This window comes from Fukomys damarensis, unplaced genomic scaffold (assembly GCF_012274545.1).
Source record: "Fukomys damarensis isolate Sample0158 unplaced genomic scaffold, DMR_v1.0_HiC HiC_scaffold_16, whole genome shotgun sequence".
Taxonomy (NCBI): domain Eukaryota; kingdom Metazoa; phylum Chordata; class Mammalia; order Rodentia; family Bathyergidae; genus Fukomys; species Fukomys damarensis.
Window position 1 is genome coordinate 98,870,407 of NW_022900928.1, and position 23,151 is coordinate 98,893,557.

The 23,151-nt window shown below is 43.0% G+C and overlaps 1 protein-coding gene and 1 pseudogene across 2 annotated transcripts in view; one reads left to right on the forward strand and one right to left on the reverse strand.

Annotated features, from left to right (window-relative positions):
- The window catches only part of Creb3l2 (cAMP responsive element binding protein 3 like 2), a 105,642-nt gene that overhangs the window by 35,405 nt on the left and 47,086 nt on the right, over window positions 1–23,151 (forward strand). The window lies entirely within an intron of this gene.
- Window positions 4,505–5,469, reverse strand: LOC104867376 (annotated as a pseudogene).

The following is a 23,151-nucleotide window of genomic DNA, read 5'->3' on the forward strand; positions in this document are numbered from 1 at the left end:
ATATATATATATATTCTGGGAAAGGGTTTGGCCAGTCATAAAATTCCAACACTTTGGTCAGAATTGCCATTTGCACAGTTACTTTTCTCTTTTTAAAATTTACTCTCAGTGTGTGTGTGTGTGTGTGTGTGTTTGCATTTTTGGTTACTGTGCTTAAGCTTGCATTCACATAAAGTCTGTCACAAGCTCAGCACTTGTTATGCCTTGCAGGCAGTGTTACATAATGGAAAATTCATTAACTGTCTAACAGACAGGTGGTGATTTAAAATTCTAGCTCCAGTATATTTCAAGCCATACGACCTTGGCGTGTTTCTTGACCTCGCTGAGTCCTTGGTTTACTGCTGTATAAAATGGGTCTAATCATATTTATCTGATGGGGTGGTTGTGAGAATTTACAATATAATTTAAACTATACCTTTTACAAGATGCCAAACACACCTAGTAAAATGCCTGGGTGACTGGAAGTTACTGTTGTTATGGTTGTTTTTGTGAGAGGATTACAATGGGAATATGAGTTAATGCAAACTACCATAAACAGGGAAGGGCAACATGGAAGATTAGACCTTGGAGAAATAAAAGAAAGAGAATGAGATTGAAAATTATTGAGCCATTTTATCATTCATTTTTCTACTGTATTTTCCCAGCTGCCCCGAGGTGAGCACTTTCCTCTGCCATGTGCTTCTGCCATGATGTTTGGCCTTGCCACAGGCTCCAAATCAGCACAACAAGGTGACCATCGCCTGAAACCTCTGAAACTAAGAGCCAGAATAGCATTCCTCCTTCCATGTTATCCCTGATATTTTGTCATAGCGACAAGCTGACTAGCACACTTGGTACCCTGCAGATCAAAAAGAGATGTTTCGATTCTCACACCCCTTTTATTGCAGCCTGATCTTAAGTCTGTAAAGTGCCAATGCCAAAGAACAGACTCTGACCCTACTGACCTTCCTTGGACTGCATTCTGACCAGATCCAGCTCTTATCTGAGCAGGTCCCATGCAGGGTGGGAACCTGTCAGTCGGGCAGTCTTGCTGGAAGCTGCTCAGTGTCTGGTTCTGGAGCAGCTCATGCATTGCCTTTGATGCAGAAAGTGCGACAGAAGCCTCCACCCCAGTTCACTGGTCGCCTCCGGACATCTGAGCATTCCTATGCCCTGCACAAATGCTAGGCAGATGAACAATGCCCTCAAATACCTCTGTCATAACTCTTCTTATCCCTCATAGAGTCTCAAAGAGCTCTGTTTGTTTGAAGTATCTGAAGGCTTATTTTCTGAAAATGTTGAGGGTACAGAAATTCTGGTCATTCTTCCCAGACACCAGATCTGGGATCTCAGTGATTTGTCTTCAAGTCTCAAACATGATAGGGTTTATCCTGAACATGATTTTGTCTCATTATTCCAAATTATGTTGGACCATTAAGTCTGCCATTCAGAACTTTGGTCTTCTGTGCCTTCGATAGCATATACTCTCTTAATTATCTTCTGGTGTGCAAATTCTAGCCTGAGACTGGACCCAAGGTACCACATGAGCAATGAAGGAAGAGAAGAGCAGAAAATCTCCTGTTTCCCCAGGACTGTGGAGGTTAGTGACAGTGATGACCTAGACTCAGAAGGAAAGTAGGAAGTGACTGGCTCAGTATAATGGCTCCTCTGGACTTAAGTGGAACAGAGGGGCCACCTATGATGTCCCTCCACCTGGGAGGTGGCCCTGTTAGTGGAGCATTATTCCTTGGGACCAAATAGCCTCCCAGCCTATGCTGTGGAAAAAATTAATAAGAGCTTAGCTCAAGTGTTTTTGCTTATCGATCTTAAATTAATACCTTAGCAGAAGCAAAAGATAAATGTCACTGCGTTTGCAACCCTGCTAATATACTTAGTTATCCTTTATATAGTTGGTTTCTTTGAAGAAAACTTGTAAAGAAGGAAAATTAAATGGAGGAAGTAGGGATTATTGCAATTATCAAAATTTTCTTCATTTTCATAAGTTTTGAAGGTAAGAGTTCTTTACTAGTCGAGGGACTGACCTGATTAGCCAGGAGCGGTTGCTGTTTGCATTTGTGTATGTGTGTGGAGTAGTCAGAGTCCATTGGGTTGCATAACCAGGCAGGCCTGGGGTGGTGAGGATGTGGCCCAGAAGGGCAGGGTAAGTAGTGGGTGCTGCCACTCAAGATACACGTGGCTTCTGCCTTGTCTAGGAATTGTATTCAATCCTGTGACCACATCTTTGAAGAGTGGGAAATAGGTAAAATTCCACAAGAGTGAATGATAACTAGTAAAGAGAAGTAAATGAAGAATCTTTGGGTGCAGCTTGGGTGACAGATATCTTGGGTAAGAGGAAAAAAGAGAGGGTTGTGAAGTAGGGGTAGGAGTTCTCTAGGTAGAGGAAGGAGAGAAGTAAGTCTAGGCTGTCCAAGCCTCACATCCACCACAGCAGGGAGATGTGATGAGGGTTATCTTTTCAGGGAATGCTGCTTTGGCCGGACCATAGTAGAGTAAAGTGTGGGAAGAAACAAAGGCAAAGCATTCAGAATTTCAGTGTTCATCATCAGGGAAGGCAGATTAAATTCTTACGCTCAGCTTACAGAAAAGCCTGTGTTTGATGGGTGTGGTGGTGCACACATGTACTCCTAGCACTCTGGGAGGCTGAGGCAGGAGAATCACCAGTTCAAAGCCAGCCTGGGCAATTTAGTGACTTAGTGAGACCCTATCTCAAAATTACAAAACAAAAATGGCTGATGATATAGCTTAGTGCAAAGGCCTGGGCTCAACCCCCAGCCCCACTCCCAACAAACAGGCAAACAAACAAACTAAAAAATCAGAAAAGCCCATATTTGACAAAATGAAATGTGTTTCATCTGTAAAATCAGCTCATTAGCCCTTGCTTCATTGAATTGACTTTGTCACTTCCTTGCATTTGGCAGATCCTTTTTTTCCTCCTAGAAAAAGGAAAGACAGATTCCTCTAGCCCCATGAGAAATAGTCCACCTGTCTGCATGGCCTAACTTTCTATGTGAGCTTTCTGTTCTGTGTAAGAGACCACAGATCTTTGTCCAACTCAAAGGATTAGTACCAGGGCTGTGAAACACAAATTGGAATAAAATAACTCTCACTGTTATTCTGTGCTGTTTCCCTGTGGCCTGTCTGGGCTGTGGCTTTGCACATATTTTCAGCATGGCTGTGTGTGTGGATTGCCACGGCCCGACAGACAGGAAGTGTAGAGTGAAAGAACAGATTGAAAGGGACTGAGGTGGGGTTGGGAACTTCGAGATGAGAGAGAGCTCAGTTTTGATTTAGAGGAAATTTACTTGGAAATTAGTTCCATACCAGGAAGCCTGTGCTGGGGAGGAGTCTCAGCAACACACAATTAACATTGGGAAATGATTTCTTCTGGTAAGAGTAGCAGTTTGATTTTCAGCTAGATGCTGGCCCCCCATGCTCTCTCTCTCTCTCAAGTAAACTGACTAAACAATTATTTGAGAAATGTTTTATAATAAAAACAAATATTTACAATGAAATTGTCATCTACTAGTTATGTCTTATATTGCACAGTTACTACCTTTTACAGTGGACCCTCGAGTTACAACCTGACATAAAAACAATTTGGGTTATGACTGGAATTTTAAGTTATGACTAAAGTCTTGAGTTGTGACCTGGACGCCGGCCACTTGTGCTTGCAGTTTGTCTCAGATACAGGTTTAACGCTTAAAGAGTTCTGGAAGGAACGTTACAACATCCTTTCCTGTATGGGGTTGAGAAATCCTGGGCCAGTGTCTCTCTAAGGACACTGAGATCTGTCTGTACACAGGAGAGAGACTTTGAAGGCTGTGTAGAGGAGCCTGAGCCTTGAACTGACCAACTTGAGTTAAAACCAGCTCTCAGGAACAGACTGTCCACTGTGTCTCTATTTCTTCCTACCAGTGAAAAACAACTTGTTAACCAATAATATTTTATCAATAATTATAGTGTCTTTAGGATATTTTCTCCTTCAGAGTCTTCATTTCATCTCGTCACCAAGTATTTGGTACCTGTTAGCAAGGAGTGGTAGCAAGATGTGTGTCTTGAAATTATGTCTGGGTTAGTGTTTGAAGCATCGAGTTAGGAGAATTTCCGATGAATTAAAGGCTCCAGGAGAGAAGAGAAGTTTTACGTGCACCTTAGTTTGAAGGTTCACATGGCCCTTCCCATGTAGCCTAGGGAAAGTTATTTAACCTTTCTGACCTGTCTTGCTGTGAGGTACTGGTTTCCTCTGTAATATTTCAGTTCTTTTTGAACAATGTTTGAGACCAAGGTAGATTAATGTTTTAAAAATCTAAGTAGTGGCTTTGCTTTCAGGGGTATCTGTTCAATTGTTACTTCTGTTACTCTGTATTTTAAATTATTTCCTAATTCAAATGAAATTTTAATCACAAATGAGAAGTGAAAGTGCTAATTCCCCTCACACATATTTTTAGGCCTCAGGAGTATTTTTATTGTCCATTGAGGCATTTTATTTGTATATTTTATATCCCTAGAAAAAGAATCCAAGGATTTTCCCTCCTGTGTGACTCCATTTTGTTTCTTTGTGGTTCATGATGCCAGCTTAGGTTGTTCATACAATGAAATTGAACCGACACAGTGGGAGCAGATTATTCTGCAATTTTTCTAGGACTTTACAGCTATACATCAAATCGGGAGCCAGGAGCCTGCTTAACCTGCTTCTGAGGTTCCCAACCATTTTTCCACCGCTGTGGTCATCAATGATTTCAAATTCGCCAAGTAACCGTGCTTCATCATCACAGAAACTGCACATTGAGTTTGGAGCATGGCCTACAAAGGACCTGGCGTTTGCCTCTCTTTTCAGCATTGTTGACACTTTTGAGAGCATCAGCCAGGACATTCCTGCCCGCCGTTATGGCGGCATGGAAAAATGGCAGAAAGAGGGCAGGAATATTTTTGACCCTGGTATCAATGTTAGGCTGGCCAGGCTTAGCAGGAGATGAACCAGGTGGCAGTACTGAAGGACTAATCCTAACATAGCCATTAGCACTCTCTCTGTGTCTTGTGGTGCTTAGCAAATCAAGATACTACTTTACTTCATCAGGCCCTGCTTCTCCTGGGATATGTTGTCTGCTGACATTTGTTTTTTTAAATGCCCATTTGGTGGCTTCTTACTCTATACAGACAGAGAAAGGGCCAGAATTTCTAGGAGGTGTCTGGTGATGGAGTGACTATATCTGTAACCACTGAACAAAAGGCAGCAGAGACATTTGGTTTACCCTAGCCATCCATTCTTTACCTTTAAATGGGGCTTGGTCAGAGGGATGCTGCCCTTTAAAAGTTTATTTTATGCTAAATGAGAACCCAGACTCTCAGGGGAGGTGAAGTTGGGGTGGCTGCTGGCCCTCGGCAGTTGGAGAGCTGCATCCGCTGCTGCAGGCCTTCCTGAGTCTGGGCCTTTCGTGACTTCAGTGCTGAGTGACTGGTGACACCCATGTGAGGCAACGTCTGCAGACTTCTTCCTTCTGTGTAGGCTGAGAAGTTCTCCTGCTGTGTCTGGGACCGAGGGGTGCCTGGAGACAGGGGCCTCCAGAGGGAAAGTCTGGAGCAAGCATGTGGGCAGGGGGAGGCAGTGGGTCGTCCTGCTTTCCAGCCTTCCTGCCTGTTTTGTTTTGTTTTGTTTTTTTGACTGTCCCTGCACTCAAGGCTGAACAAGATAGGGATATTTCCAGACTCCTTCTTCCACTGAGGTCCAGAAACGTCACTTACGTGGACCTGGAAAGCCTGGCAAAAGAGAATAAAGACAGGGATGTTCCTTGGGTAGTATAGATGCAGTGTGAGGTAGCTTTGGAGAAGATGACACTCCCTGTGCTGCTTGTGACTCTTCCGTTTGATGAAAGCTTTCTGACAACAGCAAGTGGAGGCCGCAGCAGTCAGAGCAGGGAGCAGACAACCCTTACTTCTGCGGGGAAGGGCAGGGGTATGTGGAAACTGGGGATTATGTCCCCTGAACCTTTAGTCTTCTCTTCAGTAAAACATATATACAATTAGAGAAAAACATAAGTAGACACCACAATATTGAGTCCCCAGTGATCACAAGTGTTGTGGGTCATTTCTGTTTTCAGTTGTCATTAGGTCATTCCTTGTGCACAGGCAGAACAGATAAACCCCATATCTCAAGGTCAAAGGGCAGCATTCTGGTTAAGCTTGTGTGACTTCATAAGCCCAGGCTGAAACTCTGCAGGAGCCTTGAGATTTTGATCTTTGTGTGATGGGGCAGGGTTTCTCTTTCTCTCTGTGTATGATCCATCAGGAGAGTTCTGTCTATCCTTCCATGCCTGCAGTTCTTTCTCCACCTGAATCTGCAGACCTGTGTGATATTACTGGCTGGTGTGAAAACCGGTGGTGCTCTTTCCTTTCACAAAAGTCCCTTTTTAAATTCGACTGCCGGTGTCATGAAAGCCTCTCCTTCATGTGATTATCCAGCTGTGACTGTTTGTAAGGTGCTTTGCATCAAGCATTGCCTGGAAACCATCATGAAAATAAGATTAGGTAAAGCTTTTTTTTTTTTTTTTCTGTATTACAGCTGCTTTCTGTAAGGCTTGGCATCAGAAACAGCTCAGCAAAAAACAAACAAACAAACAAACAAAAAAAGAAACAGCTGGCATGTACAAATCTCAGCCTTAAAATGTGAGGAGGTGGGATGAGGATTTTTCCTCAGAGTCCAAATGGCTTCTCAAGAGTCACACTGTGGGCTAGTTATTGCCCACCCATACTTGCCTCCTCCACAACCCCTACAGTCCTTTCTTGTTGGGAGAATTGTGGGTTAGGGCTTGTTTCCCCCCTAAGAACATTAGCATAAACTAACAACAGATCACAGACACTATTATTCATCTATCAGTTCTTCCAGCGTGTGCCAGACTGGAGTGTGACTGAAGCAAGAGAAGACAGTTACCATAATTTGGTCATGAAGAAGGAATGTGTTACGTGGTATGGCAGCTAATCAGCTAAGTGATAAGCAGGTTTTCAGCAAAACACCACCAGGAGCCAATCTCAATTTCAGTCACCCACAGTGACTTACAGGGAATAAACTCTAACCTGGAGGCCTGCAGTTTTTGAGGAAATAAATCAGGAAAGAGTCAAGAACACACATTAGGAGGTCTTATTAAATGATGTATTTGTACATTCCTCCTGTAGGCAAAGAGTTGATTACAGCTGGACTTGGGGTCAAAGGAGAAAGAAAAATCAGGAAGACCAGAAGTCAGCAATTATTTGTCAAGTACCTCCCAAGTGACAGACAGGTGTCTGGCCAGGTGTGGTGGGTGGGGTTGTTGTTGACCAGTTGGACAGACAGTCCCTGTGTATCCCAGTGAGGCAGTGGCAGGGGTCAGATAATAAAATCCAGAGCAGGTGAATCAATAAGCTAATTTTAGATAATGGCAAGAGCTATGGTGATAACAAAACAGTCCATGAATCTAGTTGGAGAATGGACACCATCTTTCCAAGCTGGCACTTGAGACGGGAGGCTAAGAGTCCTGGCATTTCACATCAGTGGCAGGAGGTTAAGGAGGAGGCTGAATTTGTAGTTGAGATGATTAATAGAAATCAAAACACAGAGAGCCTTTAGTGAGCTTAGATGATGAATCCAGTTCATGTTAGGAAGATCACTTCCAAGTTTCTCAGATGGTTTTAATTGGCTTTTGGGGAGATGCCTAACATGATATTAGTCATAGAAATGCCAATAAGGATGTTTAGATTTTTCTCACAGATATTAGTGGATGAGAGTCTGCATTTGAAATCTTATTTTTAAACTATGAAAACAAAGTATTGCCAGTGTCAGAGGAAATAAAACAAAGATCACCTGTGTTTCCACTTTCTTACCAACATGATTATCTCCCCATTTTTCACAGATATGGATTTTAGATAGTTACAGTACAGCCTTTTAAATGGATGGCAAGCTTTTTCCTCTACTTCCTTCAGCTAATATTTCATACTTGCAAGTTTTGTTGACTAACTACAGTCCATTCTCATTATTTACAGTGATGAACACTGAATTAGTGAATAATGGACTAAGGAAAATACAGTTGGATTCCTTTAAGCCTCCGATCATAACATTTTATCAATCAGTAATACCCTTGTTTTTTGTGTTTCTGTTTAGAGACACCTTGTTTAATGTATATATATGGTAGGTTTATTAACATTAAGCCATGCCAGAGCACGGTAACTCTTACTTGAGCAGAGTTTGTCTAATGTGTCTGGATGCTTTGTGTAAGGCACATTGCAATCTTCTTGTGTTATTGGCTCTAGGTAACACTTCATATACTGTGTGTGCAGGGCCCAGATCACTAAGAAACAGCATAGAGTTGTGGAACACATGGCACTAAGCAGACCAAGAGAAGGACACTTGTTTATGGTACTAGGGCTGGCGCCTGGCAGTGTCGCCTCCTTCAGCTCTAGCTGGGACATGCTCTTCGCTTGACTCATATTTCTCACTGCCCTGCATAGATTTACAAATGAACACAAAAGTGCCACACACATTGATTTGGGGCTTACATATAAGTTTTAGCAAGTAGTTGAGTCCACAAACAAGGACTCTGTGAGCAATAAGGACCATTGTACTGTTCCACTGACTGGCTGCACCTAAACTGAATCAGAAATGCCTCGCTTTGCAAATGAGTCTGTTGTTTGTGTCGCTTCCTCTTCACTCCCACCCTAAAGACACCACATCTTAAAAGCAGCGTGAAAGCATCAGTGGGGGAGAATAAGTCAGGCAGGATGGGCCTCAGTAGGGGACCATGGTAATACTTACTGCCTTACATTTTTGTGTGGCTTTTGCATTCATACATTTCTGTGATGTGGTCTAATCTTCGGAAAAATACACAAGTGTGAATTGGTTGTAATCATCGCTAGATCCAACTAAAATGCCTTTCAGGCCATCCACAGAAGCTGAGAGGGTGAGTCTTGAACTTCTGTTTGACCAGTGTCTGCTTGGTGAGAATAGGGACCTTATGAGAAGACACACGTGTCTGGTGCAGCTCACACACCTATGACAGTACCCACCCGCATTTCACGGTGGAGGACAGTTCTGAGAAGAGGGTGGTTTTCTCAGTCAAGGGGACTGCTTTGGATTTCCTGGCTCTCCATCCTTTCCTTAGATGCACAACTTTGGGCAAGTTGTGAAACCTCTTTGGGCTCGTGTTTTCTCACGGGTAAAGGATGTAATAATTACCTAACTCATATGTCTGTTGTGAAGATTTAATGAAACAACACCTTCTCTTGTTTCCCTCATTATACCTCTGATGGTAAGACCTATGTTGAAAAGGAGCTTATTGATGGATTCTTGGAGAAAATCAATGAGCGATCCTGACAGTGCCCTTGATTCCCCAGCAACTCTGCTTGGAGACTGCTTCTCCCGACAGCACCATTATTGAACAACCAGTGTGCACTGGCTTTTGTGTCTAGGAGTATCTAAGCTAATGATGTGTTTACTTTGATTTTTCCCAAAACACAATATTATTTTCTTGGCATGAGAAGCACAACTGCTCCAGAGCAAACAATGAAGAGCTCCTTAGATTTTTTTCTGACTCTGAGTGGGGTGTCATCAAACTTTGTGTATGTGTCAGCTGTTGAATGAGGTGGTTTAAGAGGCTGGCAGGGGATAAAGACCGAGGTCAGAAGATGGTGTGGAAGACGCTGGTGCAGACCTGGCACCCATCTCATCAGTGGGGAAAGCACAAAAGAAGGAAATGACCTTTCCAGGAGCTTTCTGAAGCTAGAGGCTGCCTTCCCAAGATTTTGGGTCCTGGAGCAGGGACCCCAAAGCATTCTTTTTCTCCTGATAATTTGGCAATTAAATGAAAATATGTGGTTCTTCACATAATGTCTGCTTTGAGATGCAGCTTACATCGAACAGTGATACAGCTTCCAAAATGTTCTTTTTAAAACTTCTGTGGGAAGTTAGCAGACAAAACCCAACTACTAGGGTGCACTTAGGAGGTTACTGTGACCCTCGTCATAGCAAAGATGATGGGATCAGCAGTCTGAATGCTAAACTCTAAGTCCAAGTGGCTATTTTTCTCTGAACTTTGATATCTGGTATCTCCCCGGGAGGGAAGATATTTGTTTATGCTGAGTTAGCCTTTGAGATTACCCTGGAACCATGATCTCTGAACCCTGATGTGAGCTACAGACTCATATCTCAACTAGAGTCAGGGACACCTTCATGCACACCATGTTTTGGACTTCTGTCTATTCTTCTGCTAATATCCCATCATGTTTCCTATTATATCTGTGTCTTAATTGTATTTCATACTCATATGGTATGAGCTGCTGACATACAACCATCTTTAAGCATGGGACATCACAACAGATGCAAGCAATGTTCAGTGATCCTGCTGGTTTCCATCATCATTGAAACTCACCAAAAGGCCAGTTGCCATTATTTGGGGTAGGCCAGAGGACAAAAGATGGCAAAATGTCCATACTGTGTCTTCTAGGAGCTTGCAGAGCTCCTGGACGGGGATGGCCAGTTTATTTTCCTGAGACTAGTATTCAGTAGTGCACAATTATTCATGCTGTCAATTCAACAGGAAGAATTAAGCTAGATGATTTGTGTGTTGAGCCCAGCACCCTTGGGAAGAGGCTAGAGGACCCTGTTAAAGATTTCCACTTGCTTTGTCCAGAGCAAGTCAGTATCCTGTTTCCTTCTCTTACTAGCACTTGGTATCTGCCGTAGTGAACAGTCTAACAGCGAGAAGTCTAGGGGGATGGAACTGAGATGCTGAAATTCTAATAAAGTTGCTTTATTCCAACTTTATAGAGGTGTAGGAGAGAGAAGCTACATGTATGTTCTTGTCTCTACTGCAATGTTTCTCTGAGTACTAACAAGATGGAGCTTAGGCATTACGTGAGAAACAGTTGGATCCTCGTTTCAGTTTTGACAAAAGGTAATACCAGCCTCAGTAATGGACAAGCATGTTTAAATAGTCCTGGAAAGCTTTGAGCTGCAAGACAGCATCTCCATATCTCCAGAACTTTGCACAGTTGCTTGATGCCTAGGGAATTCCTAATGTATTTTAGCTGAATCGAAGCTGGAGTGGTCAGAGAACAAGGGTGGGATAAGGAGTGTGGAGACCTAAAGATAGCAGAAGTGTAGTGTTGCAAGATTGCCAGGGTTAGGTGTAGAAGAGGCACTGCTGAGGTCAGGTAAGGCCGTACCTTGCTCACCATGGAACCAGAAACTGGAGTGGGAGATCTTACTGTACAGAGCACGGGTGGGAAGCTCCAGAGCTACAAAGGAGCCAACTACAGCTATCCCAAGAGAGCCTGGCCCACCATAACCCTCATGAAAAGGCAAGGCAGAGGGAGGTAGTGGATCTAGAGATAAATATTCAAGAAATATCACCAGCCAAGCCAGGCTTTGATTAGTCTTAAATGAGAGCCTAAAATATATCTTATGTGAATGTATCTATTTCCTGTATTTCAAAAACCCCCCTCCTTCCATCCCTCAGTTTTCTTGTAAAACTTTCTTTTAAAAAAAAATCAACTTTTTCTTGGCTTAGACCATCAGGAAAAAAGAGATTTACTCAACCTAGGCCAGGAGAGAACTGCAGGAGGCCAGGGGTGCAGTGTCAGCCATCGTCTTATACTGTAACCTGACTTCTCAGAGAGTGAGCAGAGGGAAGAGAGTCAATCTTCAGGTTCCAGAGACCACCAGTCCTGGAGGAAGAAGAAGAAGAAGAAGAAGAAGAGGGCCAGAGCTGTGCTGCCCATCATGAGGCTGTCTGGCAGGCTCATACCTTCTCCAACTCTCACATATGTCTTCAGGATTCGTTTTTCTCTCACCTAACAGCTCTCAGTGGGTGAACACCAAGAAGAGAATGTAGGCCAGGGAGTAGACAGTAGGGGCCAGCTGGTGGGTTTATTACTCTCCTATTGCTATGTGTATTCATCTGCTTCAGCTGCCATAGACTGAGTGACTTAAGCAATGGACATTTAATTCTCAATTTTAGAGGCAGGAAGCCTCAGAACACGTTGCAGTATGGTCAGATTCTGGATCCTTCTTTTTAGCATTCTGGTCAGCTGCCCTTCTTGTAATGTCCTCAGATGACACGAATCCCTTCATGAAAGTCCTTGGTGACCTGATCTAAATAGAATTATCTCCTGAAGGTCCATCTTCAGATACTATCACAATGGGGTTTAGGGTGTCAACATGTGAATCTTTTTTTTGGAGGGGGCACAATTCAGCTGATAGAACGACTAATGAATTTCTGCAAATGCAGTGGCTTAAACCACAATAATAACTCTTCTTAAAGATGCTCTTCTCCCTGATCGTTCCAAGGTGTAATCAGGTATCACCTGGGGCTGCAGCCTTATCTGAGGCTCAAGGTCACCTCAGGCTCACCTGGTCACAGGCAGAGTTGAATTTTATGCATCTGTATGACTTTTGGTGGCTTCCTTCTCTAGGCTAGCAGGAGGAAATCTCACAGACTTTTAGATACTCTTTGAAGGGAGTCTCCTAGGAGGTCAGTCCCACCCAGGAGGATATCTCTCTGCTTTATGTTTCTGGGGATTGAACCTAGGGCCTTTGTACTGAGTTACATCCCCAGCCCTTTTCTGATTTTTAATTTTAACTCACTAAATTGCTTAGGCTGGGTTCATACTTTTGATTCTCTTGTCTCAGCTTCCCCACAGTGCTGAGATTAGAAGTATGTGCCACCACACCCAGTGACAGTCTCACTTTTGATGCACTCAAAGTCAACTATTTGGGGCCTTAATTACATCTACAAAATTACCTCCATGGTAAGGTTATCGAGCCTTCACAGGCACATCATCTGCCTTCCTCCTGTGCTGCCTGCCCACACTCAGGGAAAGGGACGTAGCCATGTCTTACACAGTGGGGAGCAGCGGGGAGCTCAGGGGACATTAAGGAACTCAGCCTGCCACTGGACAGAATAGGTGGCAGTGCTTGTCTGTTCCATCCATCAAAGCAAATGGATTTAGCAGACTGTAATGGTGTGTGTGTGTGTGTGTGTGTGTGTGTGTGTCGGGGGACTGCTCAGATTGCAGGGTCAAAATACTATTTTAGGTGTTTATGGCTGGTGGCCACAAGTTGTGAAAAACAACCTCACTAAATACAATCCATCACAATTCTCTTGCTGGGTGGCCACTCTGGAAGGCAGGTGAGGGCGGGATAGGCTGATGGGGATGGCATTTTTGGTCTCTAGTCTTAAAGGCTAGGTCTTATTTTCAGGGAGATATGGTTTAACATGGGGGAATAAAATCAGAGAGGAGATTTCTGTCCATGTAACATTGAAAGTGTCAGGAAAAAAGATTGGTGACTTGGCGTGTGATTGTCTCATAGACGGGTCTGTGTTGTAAGATGGCACCTTCCAGTGGACTATTAACTTATTTAACAGGAGCAGAATATCTAATATCCATCTTGTCTCTGCATCTAGTCAGCTTTCCTTACGGTTCTTTGTTCCCCAGACTACTTAGAACAGGTCTCACTTAATTACTGAACTTGATTAAATGGAGCCTGTTTTTTTTTTTCTACTTATTTTGAGAAATGCTTTTTTCTTCTGTCATTAACTCATAGAGTTTTTACTATAAAAAATGTAGATAAAAATAAAAAGCACTTACACCTTGAGCTCTGTAGAAGTGCTGTCAATATTTTGCCATAAGCCTGTCCATGTTTCTATGTTCCACTGTTTTAGCAACAATTTTCTATTGTATCGCCGACATTGTAAAGATGAATCCAGTTGTTGTAATTTAGATGTATATTTTGGACATCTTTATGTGTTAAGAACTACTTTTATGCAATAGCATTTTGAATAGCTACTTCCAGACATGTTCATTTATTCAGACAGTCTTGTAGGAGTCATTCTGCAGTTCACTCAGGGTTGGGAGGCAGGTCAGGGTTGTCCCCTTTGCGTGGTGGCCTGGTCTGTATAACGAAGAACCTGTGTTTTTAAGCCATTCTCTGATGGCCAATGATTCGCCGCCTGCAGCTTGCAGAGGCCAAACTTGTACTTTGTGTTTACTTTTTCCCTGGTCAGTTCCCAAGGCTGAGCATAGAGTTTTTAAATACCTCTTTTGTGAGCCAGCAGCCTTAATAAACAAACCACTTTGTTGAGACTGGGAGTATTAGCACTGGCACGGGCTCCTAATTTGACCCAGCATCGCAGGCGTCTCGAGGCTGCTCGGTGGTCCAGCTGCACCTCCCTTCCGCACACAGGCCCTGTGTGCAGCTTTGTGAATTGCTATTTTTCTTTCCCCTTGCCTTCTAAATAGGCTGCTGGTGGCAAAAATCTGTTTAGGAGGGATCAGTTTAAAGCCTGACTTTTGTTAGTTCGAGGTTTGGCCTGTTAGCAACCAGACCCTGCAGATGTGAAGAGCAGTGTTGAGATGAATGAGGAAAGAGAGCTGAGATACTGGGGACGGGGGTGGCGGGCAACGGGGAACTTACAAGTTCATGACCGAGACAGGCACCCAGAGAGCGTTTTGGCCTCATGCTATATCTCGCAAAAATAATGGCGGAAGGCCCACGGGAGGACCACGGTTAACAGCAGTCCCTGATGGGCCAGCTGAGTCTACGTTTTGAAAGTTCACTCCTCTGGATGTACATGGGAGCAGCTCTGTGGTTGTCATGATGGTGCAGGAGAAGCGGCCAGTGTTTCGTGTCCAGAGACCATGTGATATGTAGGTCAATCCACAGCGAGGAAGAATCTTTTTACCTAAAATGCCTCATGGTCTGATTAAGCACCTCAGACCACTTTAGGATTCTTCTTAGGAATGGAGCAGGGACTAGGAGACTGTGACCCTGAAATTTTCTGGTGCTTCTAGAAGTTGTCTAGCCGTATCTCCTCATTTCCCATAGAGGTTCTGCACAACTGAAGTAGAAGGGTCTTGGTCTGCATTTGGGGATTTGTGTCAGGAAAAACTAGTATAGAACTTTTGAAGACTGATTTTCTCTCCTTCTGTACTTGGCTTGCACAGCTTGCGTCATTTTTTCTGATAAAAGCCTGTTGGGTTGTTTGTATTGTAGACCAGCTGTGGAAAGGGTGGAAATCGTCCAGTCCAGTCCAGCTGTTAGCTCAGCTATCCTCAGGGGAAAGAATTCTTTGCCAAAAGAGTCTTGGAAAAGGCCACGGAGAGGGGGTTTCAGGGAACACTGACTCAGGCTGAAGATTTGTTTCCAGGATGCTTTATTCCCTGAAGTGTGAGAGGAGGTGACCTCAGTCATAATTGGTCTGTGAATGTCAGAGGTGCAGAGAGCCTGGGAGCTAAGTGATCACACTTTTTTATGTTGCATTCTGAAAAAGACACCAGAAGAGGTTCAGTGACTTGCCTGAGATCACAGACCCAGGTAGGGACAAAGCGAGGTTCAAAAATCCAAACATTTTGATTCCTCATAAAACATTCTTTCCACTAACCAGCACTTTCCTTGTATTATCAACTATTGAAACTTTCCTGACTTTTTTTCTAGAAGATTCCTTATTCCCACTAAACCCTTGAGTCATTAAAATATTCAAACCTCATCAACCTGCTAAGATTGTTGGCTTCATGGATTAGAGAAAAAGTCTTTTATGGCCACAAGGCAAATGCTCCTCATTCATGCTGCAGTAAGCAGTTATTGTCAGCCTTGAAAAAAAAATTTAGAAGTGTTGCTTTACATTGTCTTTTGGGAGACAATTACTCAAGTGAGCTATTTGGTGACAAGTTTTTAACATATGGAGGTTGCATGTATTTTCCAGAGGTACTCTGTAGAGTGTCTTTTGTTCGCTTGCTCTCATAAAACCTAAGATCACTAATCTCCATGCATGGTCTTTGTAAGAAAGAGAATATTGTGGCCTCTTTTTTTGTTGTTTTTTGGTACCAGGGATCGAACTTGGGTCCTTGCACTTGCAAGACAGGTGCCAGAACCACTGCACTAAATCCTCAGCCCTGTGGCCTCTTTTTTTTTTCCTTGTTTCCTTTCTTAGACATTCTGCAACCCTCCTAAGGTCAAGCTAAGAAGAATGGCAGGACTATAGGCGATAGAGGTAATCTGCCTCTTGGCAAGAGCACTTAGCAGTATACCTTTCAGAGTACCTGGGCTCCATGTCCAGTGGAAAATCGGGAACCTGATTTCTGTGGTGAAAGACTTGACTGCTGCTTGGGACCAGAGTGCAGAACCTTTGAGCGTGTTAGGACGTTCTTTCAACCTGTTTGTTCTGTTTCACACCTCTGTGCTGGTCTCTGTCAGACTCTCAGCTGCCCTGTTAGTGATGATCCCATTTTTGACACTGGTTACTTTGGGGTTTTGGGGCCTTTTTTTGCTAGCAGCTCTACCAAAGCAGGGTCTTGGTAATTCTGCAGTTTAACTCGGACCAGTTCCCTCATAAAAGTTTGCTGATTAAAACTGAAGAGTACTGAAGAATCATATGGATGTGGTCAAATTTGATGATTTACAGAAGAATCATGGGGAATGAGGCAGCTGCATGGAGACTGGAGATGAAGGCCTGGTTTTCAAAAAAGGGGAAAGGAAAATCCATCAGTTATAAATTGGTGAACCGAACATTGAGCCCCTTGGTAGGCAAATGGTCAAACTGGAAGCTTGTATGAAGTTCACTGAGAAAAAATGGTATTTGGTGAGCCTTATCAAGTTTTACAGGCTGATGGGTCAACAAATGTTTAATATCATGTCCCACTCCTAGCATGTCATAAAAATAGTAAAACAGCTAGCATTTATTAAGCTGTAATTGTGTGGAAGGAAGGATTCTAAAGGATAGAGAAGCATCAAATTCTGCTTATTTTGGGGATGTGGGTTGTACGTCAGTGCACCTGACTTCAACTTCATTTTTTAAAATCATGGAGCTTGCTTTTCCCATCTCTGTCATGTCTAGCAGTGGGACTGGAGTTAGTGACTTAGCTAGAGGCTGGCAGTGTGGAGTGAGAGAGCTGATAGGTGGCTTCTCACTACCTACTGCTTTAGCATATCCTGTCCTAAGCAGCTTTTGGGTTCTCCAAACATTTGGAGGTAGAAGAGGGTTCATTACTTCAGCTGGTTGAGTTTCATAAGAGGGAGAAGCAGGTAGGAGCAGAGTCAGCGGCTGCCCTTGCTAACCGGCTAGCCAAGGTAGAGGTAAGAGCTAACCCTGAGGGTGACTGGCAGGCAGCCTTCATGTCCGAAGCCCATACACATATTCTCAGCTAATTTTCATCAACAGCACCATGTCCTATCTAGAGTAGACTAGCTGTATATTCATCCTATCTTCACTGCAATTTTGGACAGAAGATTGTATTTCTCAGTTTTCATATGGGATAGAAAGCATGAGTGATTTGACCAGGGTTATTGCAATAGTTACAGAGCTGACTTAGAATCCAGTCATCCTCTGGTACTGTAAGAGGTTCGGTACTAGGATCTCTCATAGTTATCAAATTCTGCAGAAACTCAAGTCATTTTTATAATGTGGCTTAATATTTGAATGTAACCGATGCACTCCTTCTTATGTACTTTAAATCATCTCTAGATGATTGATGATATAAGTGCTGCGGAAATATTTGTTATAGTTTACTGTTTAGCAATAATGACAGAAAAAAGACTGTGCAGATTCAGCACACATGCAGGTTTTATTTGAACATCTTCAATCTGTGGTCGGTTGAATCTGCTGATGTAGAATCCTCTGCTGTGTGTAGTGTTTGACTCACATGTCCAGTGAGTACACCACCATGTCACCTTGCTCAGGATCCCTGGTGTGTGCATGCTGTCATTCCACAGAGATGGGGCACACATGTGAGGTCTGACAGAACAAGGGAGTAGGTGACTGTAAGCCAGAACCCACCTGGGTCTCCTGGTTTAGTGACCCGTGGTAATCCTGTTGCTCTTATCGGGAGTCAAGGCAATGAATCATTCCCTGTGCACTCACACAAGACAGAGAGTACCTCATACTTCTGAAGCATTTTCCTTTTTTCCAGTGTGCCATTCTAGGATGAGATTATCTCAATATGCGTAGGACGTAATTGGCTCCTGAATAAAGTATAGGTTTCCAGGAGGTGTGTATGGCATTTTTCCCCCTGAAAACTTCATGTCTTGGTTACTTTCTTGTTGCTGGGACAAAGCACATAACATCCGCAAGTTAAAGGAGGAAAGGTTTATTTTAGCTCACAGTTTGTCGATGTTTCAGTCCATAGTCAGCTGGTTCCAAGGCAGGGCAGCAGGCAGAGGAGAAAGAGCTCACTGGCATAGTAGACAGGAAGCAGCACGACTTCTTTCTTCTTTCCCTTTTTATTCCATCCAGGCCACATGCCTATTGGTTGGTGCCACCCACACCCATAGTTGGCTTCTCTCTTCAGTGAGTCCCACACCCACACCCAGAATAGCGCTCACCTAATCAGTGGACTAATCAAATTATCAAACCCACGATCCAGTCACCTCTCAAAAGTCCCGCCTGTGAGTGCATGAGGCTTCGGGGGGACATCTAGATATAAGCCATAACACTTGTGACCCCTTAATTTTCTGTAACTGACATCTTTGGCATTGGACCTTGACTTGGAGGCAAAATTTCTCAGTTGCAAAGTGTGTGTCCTACTCAGTGAGTTCCATGAAGGTCGCCTGTGGGAGCCTCTGCAGTTTCTTATCTGGGGACACTCATGTTTTTTTGTTACCGAATCTGTAGAGTAAAGAGCTCACTCTTCTGCTCAAGTGTTCATGTACCACTTTGGACCTTAGTTTCCTCAAATTTGAAGGACCAGGTTGGCCTAGACCAATGATGGCAAACCTTTTAGAGCCCAGTGTCAAACTGAGATCCCTAACTCACTTATTTAATCACAAGGAGCCAGCACTGCAATTAAACCTGAACACTGAGGTTTTGGTTTAGAAAAAGACAACTCATACATTATCATCTTTTGTCTTAGAAGAAAAACACAATAACACACGTGCCACATGTTCACCACCACTGGCCTAGACAATTTCAGTGTTTCTTCAATTTTCACTAGTCTTATGATTTGGAGGCTGCTGCCATAATCCCAAGTGTTTGGGGAATGTCAAATACTAGTCTTTAGTTCTTTGAGTGTAGGATCCAAGAGGGTGCAAACAATGAATGTCTTGGTTTGCACCTCCTGGGCTGATGATGTGTACTGGGGATGCTTTCTGTTGAAGAGAGTGGATGGAATAGAAAGCTCATATCTGCACAGATCCTATTAGAAGGGATCACTCCCCCCAAATCTCCAATGTACAAAGTGAGAATGTAAAAGGCTGAAAATTGCAAATTGAAGGATAAAGGACAGAAGAAGGGATATCAATAAGGGATAAAATAAGGGATAAGGGATAAAAGAGAATAGCCTCTTTAGGGAACTGGACTGGAAGATAGTAAATAAGAAATTTTCAGCTATTTTAACTCTGTGGGGAGTTTGGGCTTACACTGTATTGTTTTGCAGGCTCTTAAGTGTGTGAGGGTAGAAGGGAAGGGGATGAAAAAAGAATTACAATTTGTTACGTACATGTACCAACTCTCCGTGAGGAATGTAATCATCACTATGTCCTGCAAACATGTACTAGTAGAAAATGAAAAATTAAAAAAAAACCAAACAAATGCAAATGTTTTGTTGGCTTTGGCACGAAGCACAGACCAGACCAAAAGCCCTGCTGTGTAGCCAGAAGAGTGTGAGGGCAGAGTCTAGACTTAGTGTTGGAAATAGAGAATTGGGGAAGGACGAATTGGCCATGATGGCAGCTATTCTGTGTCTCATAGTCCCTATAGCTTTCCTACCATGGATGTAGCAAAGAGAATTGCAGATGGTAAGTGGTGAGCTCCATAGGGGATTCATGTTTGTCGGTGAGATTCAGCTGCTTGTTGTGGCTGAAGGAAGAAGCAAGAGCAGGACTCAAGGTATGGTTTGAGTTTCTCAAACTAAATCAAAGAGGACTCCTGCAACCAACATGGGCATTTCTGGTCAGTTCTACCTGCTCTAAAGCTTCCCATTCTATTAATATGAGGAAGTTGTCCTGCTCCTGCATCTAAATTAAAATTCCAAGAGCAGTTCTTTTGCACAGTTAGTAATTTGAACCATGAATTCTGTGTGTTAGTGACTGGGAAGCATAGGGCTATGCTAGAAGTGTCTAGGAAAGGGTGCTGGAAACCAGAAATCTTGCCCCACTCCTCTCTACTCCAGCATCTACTAACATGTCTACTCTCTGCATAGTTTTCAGTCTTGGAAAAATCAGTTGCAGTAATGGTGTGGAAGCATTTGTCCTGGGTAAACCACTTGTATTGAACATGGAAAGTGATATTATATATTATATGTATGTAAATATATATATTTAGATTTTTATTCCTATGGGGACTGGTTGGATACCCTTGGGCCATGGAAGTTGAAGCCCTTTATTAGGCAAGAGTCTAGATTGGATTCAGAAAGAATCAAAAGGTACAATTTGGAGACATTTGCAGCTGTTGCTATAAAGAGCCAAAAAGCAAACAGATGGGATTTGTTGGTGTTAGCTCACCGGATCTGTTAGGTTTTCTTTGCAACCAGAAGCCACCTCTGGGTTATTTCTCCCTTAAACTCATTAATGATTTGTTTGTATTGTAAGTGGGCATTCTTTCAAAGAAGCAATGGATTGTTTTTCACATTAAATTGCAAGAACTGCAGTAGGCCATTCAGGAATGGACTGCGCTTGGAGAAAGATCATACATACTTGCTTTATGATAAAAAATTATGTAGTTTTAAAGGAATTTGTATTGGTGCATAACCCTTGAAGCAAACACTGTATATATAAATTTATAGTTATATAATAAGTAAGTTAAGGAAGACTTTAAACATTTTTAGAGCAGTTTGAGATTCAGAACAAAATTAAGCAGAAATTATAAAGATTTCACCTGCATCCTCTGCCTCCTCACATGTATAACCACTCTTACCCACATCCCACAGCAGAGTGGTCTGTTTGTCACAATGGGAGGACATTGATGCACCATTACCTCCCAAAGTCCACAGTATATACTTAGGCTTAACCTTGCCATCTGCATTGTGTGGGTTTGGGCAAATGTATAATGATATATATCCACTCATTTCTCTTCTTTTTTGAGTTCTAATTTTTACCAGTACACACTTGCCATACATAATGATTGCATTCACTGTGGGGAGCTGGCACATTACATAAGACATCTTCATTCTTTTCCATCCCCTCCTCCCCAGAATAGTTTTATGGTCCTAAAAGTCTCTGTGCACCACTCATTCACACCTCCCCCAGAGTGACTCTTCATTTAGGGACCCATTCATTTAATGACCCAGTCCCAGGACCAGAACCCAATTGTTCAATGAAGAACATCGGCACTACAAACCAAAGTTTGCGTATTTTGCAATAGGACTGACTATAAAAGACAAGTTCTGTTATTGCTCGTGAAATTTCAGTAAAACAAATACTACTTCACCAAAGCCAAACAAACCCCAAGAAACAACTCCTCCCCACAAACCCTCACCTCTAATAAAATATTCCTCACCGTAATAAAATATGCTCCAAAGCTCAGCCCTAATCTTTTATTTGAAGAAATATGCAATACACAGAAGTTCCATCTATTTGCCTGGAGGGAAGTGTTAGTTTGTAAAGTGAATTTGAGGAAGGTCCCTTAACTTATTTCTTGTCACCTTGCCCCACCACATCCCCTACTTCTTTGTCTCCAGTCTGTGAAGTATTCCAAGCTCTAGGCAGTTCTTCTAGCTGGGATCTTCACCCGAGAGCAGGCTTTCCAGCTTGAGACCTGCAGTGAAGAGGTTCCGTTACCAGTCAGCAGGGCTGAGCTGGTAACTTGGATGTCTGGGGAGTGTAGATGTGGACTCTCAGCTGTTAGCTGCTGGCTTCCCTTGCCTAAACCTCATTTCCTGCTGAACCCCTTCCCTCTCCAGGACCGGGGTCATACAGCAAACAAATCCACAAATCAAAAAGAGGGCATTTTCCCTCCTCCTTCTCCCAAGTGGGAAAGTTTTTGTAGTTCTGTTTCATGTTGCCTGGAATATTTTAGAAAATGACAGGGTTTTGTAGCTGAATAGGCTGTTAGCTGTGCCCTATAAATATTCGTGTATGATTACTGCTATCTCTGCTGGCTGTACTTAAACCTTGGAGCCATGGAGTCCCTTCCCATCTGCGACAGACTGCGATGGATGAAGCTGCATGAGTAGGACTATGTGTATGTGCCTGGCCATGTCGCAGGTAGGACCATTGAGAGCATTCAAGACATTCGCCTTAGGGCCCACAGATCAAAGAAAGGGGATAAATGACTGATCTAGTGTGAAACATCCTCCACTGTTCCCTTGGCACTGATATACACACACACAGCACTTTACAGGGAAAGAAACTGCGTGTGTGGAAGAGGTGAGTGCAGCCAATGGTGTGCAGGGATAGGAGTAGAGTGTGCCGCTTTGCTTTTATCCTCTAAGGGGGCCTGTTGAGTGGTCACAAGATGGCAAAGCTACCTTAGAATGTGCTTGATAAGCACTATGGACAATGGGGTCATGGAACATAAGCTCTGGATAACTTGTGCCTTGGGAAAGTCCTTTTTATATGGCTTCCCTTTCTCCATCATCCTGCCCATCTCTTGTCTGGCACAGTGCCTTACCCAGATTGCTGTTCCTATGTGTGTGGGAGGAGTGGGCCTTAGGGACTAGTACTGTGAGAAGTTGACTTAGTAGCTCTAGGCACCAAGGATCTGAACTCAAGTGTTACAAACCATTCATTTTCCCCTCACCTTATTCCTTTTGCTCACCCCCATGACTTCACATCTTGGCACACTTCATAGCAACGGATCATTCTACCACTCCACCTTGTAGGCTGTGTTTGACAATTTGTCCGTGATCTGCAAACATAAATTTAAATAAATGCTTCACAGATGGTAGTTTTTTTAACAAAGTGAGTAATCATTTTTCCTAATTTATCTGATTTATAATTTTGGATATGTCTTAAATATTTAATGGTATTTATTTATAATGGTTGGTAGGTCTGCATTTTAATTCATACCTGTTCTCTGTTTCATCAAAATGCTGCTGAATGATCAGAGATCCAAATGAAACTGACTGGATGCTCAGAAGGGGACAGATAAAAAGGTTTACATCTGGGTAACAGATTTTTAGAAGGCCTGATGATAAAATTGATAACATTTAAGTAAAGACGGCAAGGAAAGAAGCATCAAAGAAAGTAAAAACCTG